Source organism: Lactuca saligna, chromosome 2, assembly GCF_052625555.1.
Source record: "Lactuca saligna cultivar CGN05327 chromosome 2, ASM5262555v1, whole genome shotgun sequence".
Classification (NCBI taxonomy): Eukaryota; Viridiplantae; Streptophyta; class Magnoliopsida; order Asterales; family Asteraceae; genus Lactuca; species Lactuca saligna.
In genome coordinates this window covers 192,480,889-192,500,542 of record NC_136418.1, presented here as the reverse complement: position 1 = coordinate 192,500,542, position 19,654 = coordinate 192,480,889, and the positions used below count along the sequence as shown (strand labels likewise).

At 38.2% G+C, this 19,654-nt stretch overlaps 1 long non-coding RNA gene and 1 pseudogene across 6 annotated transcripts; one reads left to right on the top strand and one right to left on the bottom strand.

Annotated features, from left to right (window-relative positions):
- LOC145028681 (uncharacterized) lies at positions 1 to 2,530 on the top strand. Of its 5 annotated transcripts, none has more exons than XR_013676124.1 (5): positions 1 to 663; positions 857 to 1,192; positions 1,292 to 1,325; positions 1,588 to 1,924; positions 2,012 to 2,530. It is a non-coding gene; the product is annotated as an uncharacterized LOC145028681 (long non-coding RNA). The 5 variants fall into 5 exon arrangements; XR_013676126.1 differs by having other exon boundaries at positions 1 to 916; positions 998 to 1,192; XR_013676123.1 differs by having other exon boundaries at positions 1 to 1,064; positions 1,137 to 1,192.
- Positions 2,531 to 2,660: 130 nt separating this feature from the next.
- Positions 2,661 to 5,968, bottom strand: LOC145028680 (serine/arginine-rich splicing factor SR34A-like; annotated as a pseudogene). Its single transcript, XR_013676121.1, has 12 exons — positions 5,754 to 5,968; positions 4,168 to 4,566; positions 4,002 to 4,067; positions 3,851 to 3,925; positions 3,673 to 3,781; positions 3,545 to 3,591; positions 3,415 to 3,472; positions 3,289 to 3,338; positions 3,154 to 3,210; positions 3,033 to 3,061; positions 2,883 to 2,964; positions 2,661 to 2,777 (listed from the first exon to the last, which is right to left on the bottom strand). The product of XR_013676121.1 is annotated as a serine/arginine-rich splicing factor SR34A-like (transcript).
- Positions 5,969 to 19,654: the final 13,686 nt, after the last annotated feature.

Below are 19,654 nucleotides of genomic sequence, written 5' to 3'. Positions count from 1 at the left end.
TGTCAGATTTAGTTTTCATTCTACTATCACAAGTGTATGTTATCCTCTCCACCGATTCCTATTTTCCCAAAAATCCACTGCCTCCCATTGTCTCATCCACTTTACCCGTCTGCTTGCTTTTCATTCACACCGGCGAATCCTTCCCTACCGCATCATTTCTCACTCTTTCAACTCCATCGAAATATCAAAGATGGTGGGCAGCAAGCCGATTTCTGATTCCGGTCGTTCTTTGGTTGTGTTATTCATCATCAGAAATCGATTAAGAGAGAGGCAAACAATATTTTCTCTAATTTCTAGAACCATGACCCATACAATCGAACGTTGTCGACTCCCCCTTATCAGATTCTCCCCACCGCCTCCCTTATCCGATATTTCCATCCGTGTCGAATCGGCCTCATTTCCTCTGCACTTTCTACTCCGTCGCAACAACGCAACGAGGACACAAGTAACTTTTTTATTTTACAAATTAAAGGTTCAATTATTTGTTTTCTTTTTTGGGATGATTTTGTTTGTAGATCAATTTTACAAAGGCAGGAGGATTTGAATGGGTTAGTTGGAGACGTTGGGTACAAGTTTGGGAAGCAGAAAGACCCAATAAGGTTACTACTTTTGGATGAGAAACATGCCTATAAGGCATTCGATGAAATGCCTGATCCGAGTAAGGTATTAATTTCGGGTTAGTTTACCTAATTCATTAGTTGATTATAATTGTTTGATTATCCATTTTAAATGAATGAGGTATCCATTGTACCTATTAAAAGTCTCAACTAAATTTACTTTTCTGGCCCTATGTTTATGGATATTGAATTATGGAATGTTTGGAATCGTATTTGTCAACGAACACAATTGTCATCAGGCAATTTTGTTTGGGGGGGAGACGGAAGGCGAGGGAAGACAGGGAAGAGTGTAGCAGCAGGTTGATTCCACCATTTGTATTTCAATTTCACAGTTTTGGTGTTTGTAACTCTTATTCATTTTGTTCTTTGTTCTTTTTAAGTTTTGAACACCAACTACTTGACAAAAATCCTCAACGAAAAATTTGTTCAAGATTGTATTTCTTCTTGGTAAACTGTATAATCGATCTCTTCTTTTACACCAAATTACAATTCTACCATTCATAAGTTTTTCATTAAAAGGTGCACTTGCAAATGCTAAAAGCCTCACTTCAAATCGCAAGGAACAATTAATTAAGGTACTTCCATTAATTTATTTTTCTTTTTTTGTTTTCATGTTGTAAAATTTCTTTTTTCTTACGGCTTCATAAATATTTTCTTAATACGAGAAAATATAGTGACAAACTTAAAAGATGTGAAGACCAACTCCAGGTTAGTCTCTCAATTATTAATGTTTTTTCTACTTAATGCAAACAGAAACATTATAGTTTAAATGAGTTTTTCCTGTTTTCATGTTTATAAACGTTTTAATGAAATCTTTAATAGACTCTCTATGTATATATGTGTATGCATGTTTGTGACTTTTTTTCCTTACAAAATTAGTGTTATCGTTTTATTATTCTGTTTTCATTTGCAGATATAAATAATAATTTTGTTATAGATGTTAGAAATTCTTAATTTTGTTTATTTTTAGACCAAAAAATGGATAAACAATCTGAAGAATTGAGGGGCATATCAGGTAGATATGAACATGACAAGAAAGTTTGGGTGGCTACAATCAAGGAAGTATGTATTGAAACGAAACCACTCTCAGCTCTCTCTTCAAGAGAGCACCACTGTGCTGACTCAATTTCTTCCTGATCTCAATAACATGGTTTCTGCACACCACTGTGCTAACGCAGTTCCAAACCACTCTCAGCTCTCTCTTCTATCATTACTTTTAGTTGTAGAGTGTAAGCATCTTAAACTCAAATACAACAAAGAACAAATCAAGCGAAGAAAGCTTCATAATCAATTTGAGGATATAAAAGGTGTGCAAATTTTTCTTTTTCTTTTTCTTTTTAACAAACATATAATAAAGTTTCTAACTTTCTATAAAAACTAATTTTTTTTTATAGTTTCAGGAAACATGGTCAACAATGGTTGACTTTGATTCATCATCAAACAAACAATGCTTCACCATTGGTGGCTTCACTTTTCAATGGATACGACATGTGCATATTTCAATATGGTGAAACAGAGGGAAATCGAGGGGTTGGTTATAGAACAGTACAGGAATTATTCAAAATTGCAAAAGAAAGAATTGATACTTTTGCTTAGAAGTGGAACCTACAAATGATTATGCACAAGATTCACCATCAAAAAAGTTGTCTTCTTCTAAGATAACTACATGGGTCAGAAGTCTGAAACGTCCACAACCTTCAAGATGAATCTTCTTCTGAAAACATTCCAACAATGATAATGCGCACGGATGTTTCATCTTCATAGGAAAGTTGCCAAGTCCGGGGTGGTATATTGCTAAAGATTTATGTGGTGTTTATTTGGCAAAAGAGCGGTTTTCCATTCCAATAAATAAATGAATAAACTATGTCATTTAATCTAAATCCGACCCCCACAATGGCGGGGGCACTTTTCTAGTTATTATTATTATTATTGATTGGAATAGATTGTTATATATATATATATATATATATATATATATATATATATATATATATATATATATATATATATAATGTTTAGAATATATCTGATTCGAAGAAAAAATGAAAAACAAACACAATGCAATTAACACCCAGAAACACAAGTTCCAAAGTTAAATAAAACAAAGAAAGGTTTAAGTTTAGTTTTGGGAGATGGCTTCAGGGGGGAGGGGGAGGGGACCTACAACAACAAAGTAAGTGGAAACATAAACATTTGGCAATGGTCAATAATAATACATTAAGAAAATAGGTGTGTCTTTGTCTTTATTGATTACCTCTAACCTACCTGATGGGGAGATTGAGACCTTGACCTTGACCTTGCTGGTTTAGCAGGAGATGCAGATCTTGACACGGACCTCCCCAAGGAACTAACAAAACATCAAACAATTATTCACTTTCACTCACCAACAACTCAAAGAAAAGGAAATTGAATTACCTCCTGCTCCTGCTATCATACTTCCTTACCTACGCCCAAACCCACACCCACACCCACACCCGCAGGAGATTAGATTCATTAATTACAACAATAAAGCTTGATAAAAGAAAAACCAACTTACCCGAATATACGTCTTTGTCCAAGGGTTTCTAAACTCAGTGTCATCAAGCTTCCTTATCTGAGTCGGTAAAATGTATACCTCAGTCAAATACAAATACATATGATGCATATATTCTTTTGGCATAACACAACTTACAGCATATTTCATGTCCTCATAGTTGGTATAGTCAACAACCCCAAATGTCCCTGCATTGCATAAAATCAACCACATCCATAAAAATACACCAACCAACCAAATCCATGATGCATTTCCATTTCCTACCTTCACTGTCACGAGAAACTTGCGCAAAACACACATCACTGGCCTTTCGCATATGATCCTGGGATTGGCAATCAACTATTAATTACATCAATCATGTATTATTATGTAATATCAATGCAATTCTTGTCACCTTCAGATCCTGCCATGAAGCAGACGATGGTAGTCCTCGAACAACAACTGCACAAAACAAATCAATTCAAATAAAAAAAAAAAAAAAAAATCTAGACTTGATAAAAAAAAACAGACCATAAGATAAACCTCAATACTCAGAATGACGTGAGATGCCATAACGCCCAGATCCACCACCACTGCTGCGATAGTCACCAGATGATGATGATTGTCCTCTACCACCATGAGCAAGTTCAACCTTCAATTCGTTCACCAAATGCAATCAGACGCGATACATTACAAGAAACATCTGTTTTGTTACAGTTACCCTGAGGCGACACCCATCAAAATTATATCCATCACGACCCCTAACCGCATCCTCAGCATCCCGCCCACTCTCAAACTGCAATTTACAAACCATATCTATCTATCTATCATATCTTTCCAAACCATAATAAATCCAACTTTCATATTCATACCTCCACAAAACAATAACAAGGAGGACGAGGTGGAATCTTTAATTCCATGTCCAATATTCTCCCATACTGCATCATCAATGTAAACACAAAACAAACATCATATCCTCCTCACCCTTTTGCCTTACTTGCTCAACCACCATTAAAAACAACTCAACTCAACTCCAACCTTGTAAAACAGATCTTCAACTTCCCATTCTCTTATATCCAAAGGAAGGTTCCCAACATAAATCGTGTGAGAAAACCGCCCACTCATCTTTCAATCCCTGCAAACAAAAACAATCATCAACACCACAAACTAATCTTTCTTTGCTTACCAAATTTCACCAAACACGACAACAAAATTCACCCAAAACATAACCAAGAGACCAATCCTCGTGGTGGTCCACAAGCTCCAATGCTCATATGCTCCAAAATGCTCCACAGCTATATAATTTTTTTTTTTTTTTTGAAATGAAATTAAGGACCTCCAACTACAATTAAATAACACCCATAACCCATTTACATCCCTACGTATGATAATGATCATCCCATTCCCATAGCTCATATTTGTCCAAGCGCATTCCATCTATCATAATTCATAAACAAAGCATCCGAGTCATGAGATGATGTAAACTTATCACATATTAATGCAATCCCATGCTCATATTTTTTGACTTAAGAAGTATATCATGTTAGCTTTTGATAATTTCGAAAGAGATGACATGCTTTTCCACTTCTACTTTTAGAATAAAGACATAATTTTATATACACTTAACTTATCAGGGTCAGGTAAACATCAACTTTCTACATATCTAATGCAAAGTTGTAAGAAATCAATCTAGGACAAGCGTGTTCATTCCTTTACCAATTTATTGACCACAATACTCACAGTGATACAGAATGGGGATCCACATGAGAAAGTTGTGGTCGTCCTTTTTTATGTAAAAGGATAGAAATTGACAGTTCACAAATGAAGATACCATGTACAGAAATTAACTTATGTTTATGACTGCAGATGAGAAAGAACAAGACCAACTAACATGTTATATTTTGATAGGCTGGACTCTGGACGAAATATGCTTCAAACAGCTTATGTACCAAAATAAAGATGCACCCCTCCAATGCTATCGTACATTTATATGTAGCAAGATAACTCAGATACATCAAGGTAGGGATCTTTTATGAGATTGGATCCCCAGGATAAGTATTCTCATCAAAGAATTGAAGCAAAAGGATGGTAATGTGAGTAATGTCATAACGTGAGGCAGTGGAAAACTCCAGCAACAGGATCTTTCAGACAACTCTAGGTCCTTCTAGTGATTTCTGGCTTCTAAGAACACAATGAATCCCAAACATGACCATTTATCTACCACACTGCTCAAATTATTATTCATCTAGCATCTACAGACAAGCATTGTACATAATTGGTGCAAATAGCATATGCCACTATTGTGATGAATTATTTTTGCTGACGCACAGAAAGTTGTGAATTACGACAAGTCCTAATCAGAAGGTTAAACCCTAGAATAAACCTCGAACTATTGGTAACAAAAGACATTAACCTGGTACATCGCATCCAAAATCGTTAAGATAATGGCAGACTATTCTTACTTAGAAGGCTGATGACCAATTATTTTAAGTAGGGCTTCTGATTGTCGTGTTCGCTGTAACTTATAAAACAAACGATGAAACGTAAACGAGACAAATGATGAACGAAATATTGGAGAGATACCGATAAGAGAGAAATAGCTTCCACGATCAACTACTAGATACCTGATTATCGAAGATATGTATGCTCTCTCCCAACCTAATCGCTGACAAAATAAGGCCAAAAACTATTCCCCTCCCCGACGTTTATGAAACTAGGGCTTCATAGATAGACGATCCAGATATCTCTCATCATCGTGATTCATGAATAAACGGCCACGATGGTGTCATTACCAACGACAACAAAGAAGTTTTTTCTTTCTTTCTTTCTTTTTTCGATGTAAACAGATCAACTATCAATGGTTTTGGCCTTCTCTTTTTTTTTTGTTAGATAGACCTTGAAAAAAAAAAGACTCAATTTCATGAATGATATTTGTACTTTTAAAATTTTATTCAAACGGTCTTTATTAATTTTTTCTTGCATGAATCGTCTAATTATATATTTTGTAACTTTCAATACCTTGATGACTAACTCTTGCTAAAAAGTTCATGTTAACTCTATGTGATCTTATATAAATATACCTTTACTATTTTTCTTTCATTTTTAATAGCCTTTTAATTAAAACTACGAAGGTGGCTCATGCTTGGTATGGGTTTGGAGGCTTAGTTTTTTTAAATTAGATTTTGTCATTGGATTGCTTTATATGGTAACATACATTAAAATGAAAAACATTTCAAAATAAATATTCTATACATTTACTATTTTGCTTTCATTTTTAAGACCCTTTTAATTAAAACTATGAAGGTGGCTCATGCTTGGTATGGGTTTGGAGGCTTATTTTTTAAATTAGATTTTGTCATTGGGTTGCTTTATATGATAACATACGTAAAATCCGTCAAGTAAATGAAAAACATTTCAAAATAAATACTCATGACAACTATTGGTAAACATATGTGTTTTTTTTGAAGAAACGGGAGTCACGTCTACGGCTTGACATGAAACATTAGATTATAATAAGTAATCACTAATCACTTAGATAAATGGAAATTTTTCTTTCTTTAAAAAATATTGGAATTTAATATTAGCTATTTGTCCTCGTTCATCATCACAACCCTATTGATTTCATTGACTTTGGTATACAAGATTCCAACATTTTCTTTATTTACATAATCCCAAATAATGCAAAATTTCCTTGCTTGGAAAAACTTTAAGTTAGCATTACCTATTTCCTCAGTTTACAACTTATTAATTTCATTAACTTTTGTACACAAAATTCCAAAATTTTCTTTACTTCCAAAATCCTATGAAAAAGCAAAAATGCCTTTGCAAGCCAAAATTTGAGGTTAGAATTACCTATTTTCCCCCGATCATCACTACAACTTATTGATTACATTAACTTCTACGAAAATCACATAAAAATAAAAAATATCTTTTATTGAAAAAAATAATAAGTTTCGGTTACATATTTGCCCCCCTTCATTACAACTTACTGATTTTATTGACCTCTATATACAAGATTCCAAAATTTTCACATTACGAAAGGGCATTCAAGTCATTAGACTAATCAAGGTCATGATGATTACAGGATAATAAATCAATCCAACAACCATCATCCAGTAAAGAAATGATTAAAAACTACTGATAAAAATAAATATCAAATTACTATCCATATATTTGTTCTTTATATCCTTTGTATCATCATCTGAGGACATGGTTATTCTTCTAGGACTCCTTACTCTCTGTTAAATTTTGTTGGAGTTTAAATTTAGGTGGCATACGAGTATTTTCCTCAACTAAGATACTTGGTCGATTCTGTTTAATAACCTTCACCCTCCAGAACACACATAAACAATCAGGTTTTCATTTATCCTAAAAAAACGTTATACATTTTAACAAACAATCAAGTATTAATTTAACATATAGTACTTGATCAGTCACCCAAACTACAACAAAGTTTTGATAATATGAGCATCCTACAAATTTCTCGTCATCAATGCAGAGTTCACCCAATGTTGAACTGTAACACCTTGTTTTGGATCAATATGTGATTCGGGACTTGTGGGTCGTAAATCGATTATGTAAAGACTTTGGGGCTTCGTGAAAGTAAAGTTTAGGCTTTATTGAAGGTTGACAAGTTCGATTGTGATATCTAACCACTCGAGTCGTGAGTGGGAACTAAGGGTGAGATGGGGAAGGATAGGTGTTACACTGCTTGCAAGGATTATGGTATTAAGATCGACTTGTGTTAAGCCAAATTTAACAAGATTTGGTCGTAGAGCTCTTCGAGACCTTTTCGTAGGTATAAAGAACGCCGAAAACGAACTTGAGACGCGGGAACTGACTATCAGAAGTTATGAAGAACATGGATTTAGTCTAGTACGCTGGACATATAGGGTTTACGTTCGGTGTACTGGGCTTCAATGATCGCATGGATTCATCTTAGTACATTGGGCGTACGTGGTCAAGGGTCAAACCCTAATTTTTAGGGTTTGGACCCTATTTAAACAACCTTATGCCCTAAGGTTCTCTTATTACCAGCCTCTTGTTGGATTAGTGTCTAAGTCCATAACTATAATTGGTATGTACTTGACCCAACTCGGCATCGTCCATTTAGATTGCATGACATCGGAACATTTGGATAGACCTTTTATGAGAAGAAGACATCCGTGACATATTAATATATTATAAGTTCAAATATATGAATATGAAATCATGTTATTTAATTAGTATTGATCAAGAATTAATTTGGACTTAATTTAGTGATCAAAAGAGACTAATTAAATATATAGGGATTGATTGTGTAAATCATTCATTCTTATATATGTGGGCTTATGATCCATGATTCTTTATGTTGGGTTTAACCTATATGGTGACCCATGGATACTCCATGGAGGTTAAAACCCATGGAGCATAAGGAATGGGTAAAGTTATGGGTTACATGGTGTAACCCTAATGTGCACATTATATAAAGACCCCATTTGTTAGAGAAATTTGCACTAGTGCATAATATGGAGGGCAAGCCAATTTCCAAGTTTTATGTCTTCTTCTCATGGTTATTCCAAGTGTTGATGATGTTGTGTGAACCATTTGAGGTGTCACGCTTGGGGCATTAAGCTCTCGAGCTATATGGAGTCAAGCTACATCAACAAGGTATGTATTCTAACTTGTTATATTAACCAAGTATCAAAGGTTGTATGCTAGATAGGGTAATACCTTGGAATATTCATATTTGCATGTATAATAGAGAAAACATAGATCCAAGTTATTTAGGGTTGCATGTACACCATATGAGTGTTAAAATACTTAAAACCCAACAGTGGTATCAGAGCAAGTCATCTTACCATTAGTATGTCTCATTCACGAAGCTGGTCTATAAAGGGGGTATAAGGTTACTGCCTATAAAATGGCAGTTTAATGGGTCTCCACTCTCACCCACTGCTTCCTTGACTAGTGGAGGGTCATTAGCCGAATGGGTAGGATAAGGACTATAATTATCCCTTCATTAAAAGTATCAATGACAAATATAAAGTAACTAAATGCTTTTTATAATTCACAATCTTAATTACTTTAGGAAAATATGAATAAGGTGCTAATCCATGAAATTACACTTTGCAATTTGTTTAAGTTGGTTAGTGGAGCGTGCATGGTTAACCGACACACTAACTCGTATTTAACAAGGTAGGCAAAGGGTAACTTAATGTTTATCATAGTATCAATGAAGAGTGTGTGGTTAACCGACACATTGATTGAGGGGTAAACACTTAAGACTACCAAGTAATTTGCATGGTTACTTCACACCTTGTATTGTGATCCTCGGCATCCCAGTCACAAAACCTGAAGGGCACACTCGAGATTGAAACATGCCATTGAACAGTTCAATTAATCTCAAAAGATCTAGGAGTTTCAAATCCAATTAAAAACCTAATAAATTATTTCGTTTTTCATGGTGGAAATTGGTGAATCGTCATTCACCTACCTTCAAATATTATATAGCTTGGATTACGACATCCCTCTTCCAAGTTATAAAATATTGTGTTGGGTCCTAGCCTTAATATTTCATATTAGGTGTTATAGTAAGGACTTTAGATCAACTATCTTGAATATCTCCCAAAAGATGTCTAGTTCAGACATCTATGATCTTCCCAAATCTCTTGGCAATTCACTTCCTCCACCTCATCCAATTATTCTCCCTAACTCACAAGTTTAAGATCACTCAAGCCCTGTTGGCAAGCAAGGTCTATGTGTGATCGCATCTTGGAGATGAAGTCACATATTGACAAGCTGGGAGAGTTGGGTGTCAAAGTCTTAAGAAAGTTGGATGTTCAATCACTTTCTAAGTCACATGGAGAGTTACCTTTGGGACTACTATGAAATAGACTATGACATGACCCTTAATGATCTTATCTATTTGCTTGGTATTGCTGAATCAACAATGATTTGGAGCTTTGGTAAATCAAATTTGACTAGTAGATCAACTTTCCAAACCTTCAATGGACATTGACAATGGTTGCATTGGATACCCAGTAAAAGATTTCTCTTCCTAATGGAAAAGGATTGGTCATAGTCAACTCGGTTGACCAAATGGTAAAGAGAAAGGCTAAGACTGAGATTGTCCCATGTACCATTCCTAAAGGATCCATATGGTTCTATTGCCAAAAGGAAAGGGCATTGGTTGTGAAGCTATCAAATTTACCTGAAAGATCATAAGGCTGGTAAAGTCAATAAGTTTGACTCTACTTCAGGTAAAGTCCAATATCTAACTCGATTAAGTTTTTATTCCAAGATTCTTATTACATGATGTGACTGGGTCACATGTTGATGTTTTAAGAATCAAAGGAAAAGTGAAGGAAACTTAAATCATAGTTTTCTTGAGCTACTCATGGGAGTTATGATAGATCACTAGGAAGAGAAATCATTTCTGGACCACCATTGTCACCATTATCAGTGTCCATGGAAAACGTGGAATTAGACCCTCTAAGCATCTCTGGTTTAGATGTGCTCTTAAGCATTTCTGCTTCAACAACCATCAACATTCGAGTCAAATCAGTTAGGGTCATGTCGATATTCATCATATAAAAATTCTCAATGAACTGATCATTTGACATTGGAAGCGAGAGAAGAACCAAATCAATGGCTTGCTCCCTTGGTAAAATGACAACCATTTTACCAACTTGTTAATGTATGATTTCACTTTCAAAAATACACATACACACAGGTTTTCATCTTGATGTTTACATGTCAATAGGGATTGAATAGTCTCATATCTTTCAAATTGAGGGAAACATGGCGTTGGGAGAGCCACAGGAGGAAGAGGAGGTGGAAGTGTTGAAGAAGCATGATGTCCAGTTCCACCATTTCCTAAGAAGGGAAAACCATATCCAGATCCAGCTCCATTATTAACAAGTTACTACAACTAGATCCAGCTCCATTACTAACATGACATGCGATGTTAAACAGAGATCACAAATATGGGCGCTGACGTCTAGTTCACGATTATTTTGCCGATATGTCTACCATGCAAGCAATTTCAAAAGAAGGTTTCATTTGCAAAAACATGTGTTTGTACGGATAGCCAATGCCTTGGAAGGCATGTATCATTTCTTTCAATTTTTTAATTTTATAAATGTAGCTTTTAGATAAATGTGTTGTGACATGATGCGACATAGACCTCCGACGAGTCTTCTGGTCTTCTTCTGCAGTGGAGATTTGGACATCACATAGCAAAGTCGTAAGAGCCTCCCAATGGACTATGCCCCAGGAGTGGGTTCCGATGATCAAGTTAGATCAACTAGTAGATCTGAGATGGTTCTCTTTAGCTAGACATGACCATCTTGGTGCTGGTGGCGGTATATGGTGGCTGACGGCAGTGGGTGGTGGCTGAGCCACCCGACCGAAGTATAGTGTGGAGGTTGAGTTATGGGGGAAGTCTAGTGGAGGCTGAGCCACTTGGGGAAGAGTCCCCCTTCATGGAGGAGGCACTATTCTATTTATAGTGGACAATTAGATCAAGGGGAATTGTGTCAGACCTTGGGCCAACCCAATTCAGGCCCAGCTAGCAAGGAGTATCCTTAAGAGTAATGAAGATAATAAGGATAGGTAATTGGGTTGATTAATTGTTTGAAGATTAAACATAATAATTTTATTATGTGGGTTGAAATCCCTATGTACTCACCATGTTTCCCAACCTGACCCACTCAGTTTATTTATATCATAGGTGTTGATATGAAGTCACTTTACACTGAGGGATTTAAAAGAGATGTAGATCACTAGTATAAATGAATGTAAGCTCTCTTTATGCTTATGTTTCTGTATTGACTATGACATCCCAAATGTTTTAAAATGGATAAAAATACATTTCTTCGGAAATGATTTGATAACGTATTTATCATTTTTTTCTGGGAACAAATTCCGCAACATTTTTATTAAAAGAGTTACTCTAATTTTTATAAAGCACAAACAAAAAATTGGTCTTTTATGGCCGTAAAAATAGGGATGTCACAATCCCCTCAGTCTGATGTAGGCAGTCATATCAGACTATGGTGCATAGGCAAGGTTGTTATAAGAATACACAATGAGGTTGTTTCCTATGATAATAGACAACCAGATGTAGGAAATGCCTTATTGATTGTCTGAGCATAGGAGAACCATGTTGATTATAAGAGAAGAGACACCAAATGTGGTGCTAAGCATGACCTAAATTTATGATCCGTGACTTACAATGCGCGACAATACGTGACTTATCTTGCACAACTTAGAAGAAAAGTTCAGGCTTAGCAGCTAGTGGTCATGGAGATGTCACGTGGGAAAGCATCACGTGGAACAGATCAGGTTTGGTTGCCAGCGATCATAAATAACTCACGCGGGAGAGCATCACGTGAAATGGATCGGGCTTGGCTGCCAGCGATCGTAGATAAATCACACGAGAGAGAATCGCGTGGAATCATATAGTGAAAGGTTGCAAGCCTTTATGCCTTATCGGCGGAGCATGCTGCTTGATGATATATGTTCTATTAGCATGGCCTAGACTACTCTAGCGCGCCAGCCTGGCCTGGCGCGCTCCTGCCAGCCCTGCATGACGTTCCCTTGCCAACCTTGCTGGAGACTCCCTTGCCAGCCTTGCTGGGGACTCTCCTGTTGGCCCGGCTTGGGGACTCCCTTGCCAGTCCTGCTGGGGACTCCCCTGCCGGCTCGACCCGACACTCCCTTTCCTGGCGCTCCCTTGCCAGCCTTTCTTGGTGTACGCCCGCCAGCCTTGCCTGGGGTGCACTCGCTAGCCCCGCCCGAAGCCTCTAGGCGGCCTTGCCCAGCTCGTTGCTAGTTGGGCCTGAATTGGGCTGGCCCAAGGCCTGACCTAATTCTCCTTGATCTAGTTGTCCCTATAAATAAAATAGTGCCTCCTCCATGAAGGAGGACCTTTTCCCGAGACCTTTCCCTTATACCTTGGCCCCAGGACCTTTCCCTTGGGCTCTTCCCCTTGGATCAGCCGCCACACTATACTTTAGCCAGGTGGCTCAGCCGCCACCCGCCGCCATCAGCCACCATACACCACCACCAGCACCAAGATGGTTCTCTCCAGCTATGGAGGACCATCTCAAATCTATCAGTTGATCTAGCTTGATCATAGGAGTCCGCTCCCGGGGCACAGTCCCTGGGGCGGCTCTAACGCATCTCTCTGTTGTGACATCGTAGATCCGTCTCCGGCGTAGAAGCACTCTCTCAGAGCAGGTGGTCAAAGTCGATGTCGTATCACTGTTGTAGTGGAGCCAGGAGACTCGAGGTGAGGATACTGAACCTCGCATGCGGAGCTTGCCGCTATAATGGAGTTGGGCTGACAAGCCAACCGACTCGAGGCGAGGGTACTGAATCCTGCTTGTAGAGCTTACCGCTATAATGGAGTCAGGTTGAGAAGCCATGTAACTCAGGGAAAAGGTATTGAACCTCGCATGCGGAGCTTGCCGCCATAATGGAGTTAGGCTGAGAAGTTAGTTGACTTGAGGCAAGCGTACTGAACCTTGCATGCGGAGCTTGCTGCTATAATAGAGTCGGGCTGAGAAGCCAGGCGACTTGAGGTGAGGGTACTAAACCCTACATGCGGAGCCTGTCGCTATAATGGAGTCTGGCTGAGAAGTCAGGTGACTCGAGGCAAAGGTACTGAACCTCGCATGCAGAGCTTGCCTCTATAATGGAGTCGGGCTAAGAAGCCAGGCGACTCGAGGAAAAGGTACTGAACCTCGCATGATTGGGCATAACACCCTATAATCTACGTGTCTAGCTCGTATGATCAGTCTGGGTTAAAGAGGAATGGTACCCGATGCTTTGCTGCATCGCTGGTCGTACTAATAATTGATGCCTCGGTGTCTTGGTTGTTTGCGGAGAGCTATGTGGCGGTGCTACTTAGAGCTTGATAGTGTAGCTGCTGTTAGGAGGTGCGCAACGAAACTACTATCAGGAACTGGTCAGCAGGGTCGTTGAGGCCCGGGTAGCGAGCTGCTAGCAATAGGTGAGTAACACGACTATTGAGAGTTAGGAAATTAGACTACCGAGAGTTGGACCACGAGGCTACTATTTTCAATCTAAAACACCAATGTCACATCGGGGATGCTCCATCATGCGTAGTGTTAGTTCTGCATGTACTTTAACTCTTCCCCTTGGGAATAAAAATCACTTCTACATAGTGTCGTACCAACCCTACTCCCCCCTCACCATTTTCTAAGAGTAGGTGGGGAACGGAAATGATGGATGCATAGTTGCAGGAGATTAGGCGACACAATTACTGAGAAAAGCTAAGCGATCCAAGTACTAACAAAAACTAGGCAGCGCGACTAGCACGACTGCTGGGAGTCAAACAACATAACTGCTGATGACTACGCTTTGCAGCTGCTGAGTTAGGTCGCATGGCCGGTGAGGGTCGGGCTATATGACTGCTGAGGTCCAGGCAGTGCGGCTGTTGAGAGTTGAGCAACGAGACTTCCTCATAGCTGCTAATATCCGAGCAACATACTTGTTGAGGGTTATTTTAGAACGCTTCACGAGTAGTAGTAGTGTACTACTCCTCTCCCTTATATATATATATATATATATATATATATATATATATATATATATATATATATATATATATATATATATATAGAGAGAGAGAGAGAGAGAGAGAGAGATCCGAGCCGCAGCACGTATTCTGCTTGAGCGGGGTTTGCGGAACATGAGCGCTAAATGGTTGATTTTTGTCTTGTAAAATTGGCCCAAGTTTTGTTGATGTAGCCCAACAACTTAAAAGAGTCCATATGAAGTGTCATAGCCCTTATGTCGTTGGAGGAGCCCAAATTTGTTACAACCCAAAATCATTTTTGTTAGAGCCCACATAAAATCAGCCTAAATTCATATTCTCTTATTCTTCCTTTTTTAAAATCGAGTTGATTTCGGGTTTCACCACATTTTCCCAAACATATTTCGCTGAGCGGAATTGTAATACTTAGTCGTTGAGTACCTGATTGTCTAACTTATTCTTGCAGAAATTGGGTCGGCTGATTGTTGAATCAGCCCAATAATAAAACATCATGAATTACTGCAGACCGTTTGTAACTTATGAGCCCAAAATAGAAACTCACTGCAATTTTTGAGCCCATTTACTTAATTTAAGCCAAAACCCTATTTTCTTCTTATATTTTTTTGTTAATGGAATTAAAGACATAGTGCTGCCCATTGTATTTCTTCGTTAGTTTGAACAAATGGATCATCATGGCTTGTTAGATCTGCACAAAGAGATACACTGGATGGAATAGCGCCATTGATATGTGAAGAAGGACTCTTGGTGAAATTGCTTTATCCTTCGTCAAATATGGATGGTGTAGTGAGGATCGGGATGGCAGCGACATATTTTCTGGCGCCTTGGAGCTGCTATGGTCGGTGGGTGGTTCCGGTGATTGAAGGAGTTTGTCGCAAGGAGTGGTCCGGCGATGTTGCGATTCTGATGCAACAACTGCCTGAGAAAACAAATGTTCTGGTTTCAGGTCTCCATTAGATGCTGCTGGAGACACGTTGGCGGAGTCGACGTCGGTTGGTGATGATCAAGTGGGGTTGCAGGTGTTGGCGAGCTTCTAATGGGTCCGCTACCGGGTGGAATTAACAGGTAATCCAGTGGTGTTGTGGTTCTGCTATGGTGAAGGAAACAGTGGTGACTGCGGTGGTAAGAGCGACCAACAATGGTTTTGTGGGTTCCGAAGGAATGTGTCACTGGTTGGAGGCTTGGCAGCTAGAGGCAGCGACGGTACTATCCCGTGGGGTTGTCAATGTTGAAGATGGTTGGCGACTAAGGGTCATCCGGCGGCTGTGATTTGTTTGATTTGTAACTTCGTCGGTGAGCAATGGTGGTTGACTATCGATCTTTGGTTCCAGTCGGCGGCATCGTCTCTGTTAGAAGAGGTGGATCAACACAGTAACTGGCGATCGTGTGGCTTGGGTTGGAAGCCGATTCCGGCGATGCCGTGGCTTCATTTGCAGATGGCAATAGTAGAGAATGCTAAGGCTGGAGGCGGCGATGGAAGCCACAGATGGAGTTGTCACGTTGCTGTTTGAACCTGCTCAGGGACCATAGGTCATTGATTGGTGAAGTTGAGCCGTGATTAGGGAAACCCGTGAAGAAGCGTTGACCGGTGGATCTGGTTCTTTTGTTTTTCCTATACATAGAGGATTGGACCACATGGGTCCCACATTTGGTTTTTGTCATCTCCTGTTGCCTTGTTGACTCTTAATAATCTTTTGTATTCGTAGGGCCCATGCAACATGTAACTGACAAAAAAGACGAATGTAATAGGTGGTATAGCTGGTTACCACCTCGTCTCCTCTTCTGTTTTCTTTTTTGTTGGTCATGAAGCAACAAAGAATAATACAGCTGGTGATTTGCTAGACCACACACAACTCTTTGTCCAATGTGTAGACATGGTTATCCCCCTTTTTTTTCTTTGAAACTTATTTACTGTAATGATAACTAGTGCAAGGGGTAATTTTTATTAGTGTTTTGGAATGCACACAACTTAAGTAAACTTACACACATAAAATCATTTCTAAAATGAGTTTTTAATAATATATGTACTGAAATATGGTAAATTTGTAAACGCTTCATTTCTCCTCAACTTCCTTAGTAAGCCATCAGAAAGGATAAGAAAACTGATTTGGGATAAAATTGGGTTTACTGAAAGTCTGGAAAAGTAAAAAATTTATAAAAACTTATTTTCTTCTCTAAACAACAACTTGAGTAAACTTATATACAGAAAATCAAAAGCATGAGATTTTCTAAAAAATTTATGGATTGAAAGTGGGGTAAAAACTCATGAAAACCACTTCTCTTTCTCTTCTCTTATTCTTCAAACTTCCAAAGAAAACACCAAATAAACAACAATAATTTCTCTTCTTCTCAAACTTACTGAAGAACACCAACATATACAAAAACTGGTCTGACATGGTTTTCTTCTCATGAAACTTTCATTTCATTTCAGCTTGTTTAACAAGCTATTAAGAGATGAATAAGAAACAAATTTGGAAAAAAAAATCGTTTTTTTTCTCTAAACTTCTAAAGAAAAAACACCAAAAATATGAACAAAAAGTGGTGCTAAAACTCGTTTTTTTTTTTTTTTAAATGTGCAAACATCTCAGCTGTGCTTACAAATAGTTGGTGCAAGTAGTGAAGTTGTTCATAGAAATCTTAACTAAAAACGATTTTTTGATAATATATGTGTAGAAAATGAGGTAGAAACTCATAAAAATTTCTTTTCTCTTCCTCCTACTCAACAAATCCCCAGGATATGAACCAAAAACAAATCTATGAAGTTTTTTGCAAACTTAAGGAATATTGGGTGAAGAAAATCGTGTAGATCTATAGATCTAATCTAAGAAACGTGACGGTTCTACATATCTAAAAGATGGTGAAGCAAATTTGAACAGATCTTGGCAAAAAAAAAAAAAAAAAAAAAAAAAAAAAAAACAGATCTGAACACATGATACTAGAAATTAACAGATTTGAGGAAACCTGAGATGAATACACATAATATCTGAGGAAGAACGAGCTTGAAACCAACTCAGGCTTTTGCTACTTGCTCGAGTCCGGGATGACGCCAAATGATGCGACATAGACCTCTGACGAGTCTTCTGGTCTTCTTCTGCGGCAGAGATCTGAACATCACAGAGCAAAGTCGTTAGAGTCGCCCCAGGGACTGTGGCCCGGGAGCGGACTCCGACGATCAAGTTATATCAAATAGTAGATTTGAGATGGTTCTATTTAGCTAGAGAGAACCATCTTAGTGATGGTGGCGGTATATGGTGGCTGACGGCGGCGGGTGGCGGCTAAGCCACCCGGTCGGAGTATAGTGTGGAAGCTGAGTTATGGGGGAAGTCTAGTGGCGGCTGAGTCACTTGGGGAAGAGTCCCTCTTCATGGAGGAGGCACTATTCTATTTATAAGGGATAATTAGGTCAATGGGAATTGGGTAAGACCTTGGGCTAACCCAATTCAGGCCTAGCTAGCAAGGAGCTGGGCAAGGCCGCGCGGAGGTGCTGGCCGGGGTTGGTGGGCACGCCCTAGGCAAGGATAGCGGGCGCGCACCAGGAGAGGCCGATAAGGGGTCGCCAGGCAAGGGAGCGTCAGGCCGGGCCGACAGGAGAGTCCTCAACAGGACCGGAAAAGGGATCCCCAACAAGGCTGACAAGGGAACACCAGACAGGGCTGGCAGGAGCGCGCCAGCTCTAGGCCATGCTAATGGACCATATATCATCACGACACTTAAGCTTATGGCTATTGGGGAGTCGCCCGACTTTATTGACAATTATATGAGAATGTATAAGAGAACTGCAATATAAAGTTTGTATAAATTGGAAAGAGGTGTTGTTGAAACCTTTATGGACAAATTAATTGCACAAACTTTCGTTGAATGATATGTAACAACTATATGTGGCACATGAAGAAAGACATGGTTTTCCGGTTATGCTTGAAAGCATTGATTACACACACTGGAACTAGAGAAATTGTCCGTGAGGTGGAAATGTTAGTATGCAAGTGGTCATCATATAATGCCTTTATTTATATTAGAGGTTGTTGCTTCCAAAGATTTATAGATTTGACATGATTTTTGTGGTTGCGGGTTCCAACAACGACGTCAACGTTCTTGATCAGTCACCAATATTCAATGATCTTTTGTTAGGAAACACAAACAACTTTGAAAAAACTTGGCAGGTTAAATTTACGATGCAAACCAATATGAATAGTTTGGGAATATTGTATTTTTTTTAAATGTTTTTTGTTTTAAAATTTGGGCTATCGTATTTTTTCAGGTGATACTGGTTTTAGTTTTAAATGTTATGTTTAATTTAGGATGTATTTAAATAGCATGTTTTATTAATTTGTATTTATTTGTATAATTATTTAAAAAATCCAAATAAATAAATAATAAAGAAATAAATCGAAAAAAATAAGAGAAATAAATCCAAAAAAAGAAAAAAAAAAGAAATGATGACATGGAAAATAATGGATGTCATAACATGTTGTCAATTTACTCGATTGATGTTATAGCACCACATATGGCGTAGTATGTGAGGTGACACTTTTTTTTTATTGTGATAACACCCTTTAACATATTGTCCACACCTACTAGTCTTAAGGTTTATCGACGCTACCTTTAATACTAATGTAAAGCACAACTAACTCACACTACTAAAATTACCGATATATTTTCCTATTATATGATGAATATGGTTTTATTGCTGCTCTCTTCAAGATTTTATAACATTTGGTTAAATATCACACATAGACCTGTTAACGGGGTAGGTTGGAGCAAATCACCCTTGATCCATACCCGTTAAAAAAATAAAAACATGATTCACCTCGCTCCAATAACTCTCAGGGTCTTGAATAGTCGAATCCATACCCATATCCACTAGATCAACGAATACCCGACCCGTTAACCCGGCCCTTTTATAATATTCAATTTTCATAGCTTTTATGTCTTCCATAAAGTAATATTTTTCAAAAATATAAA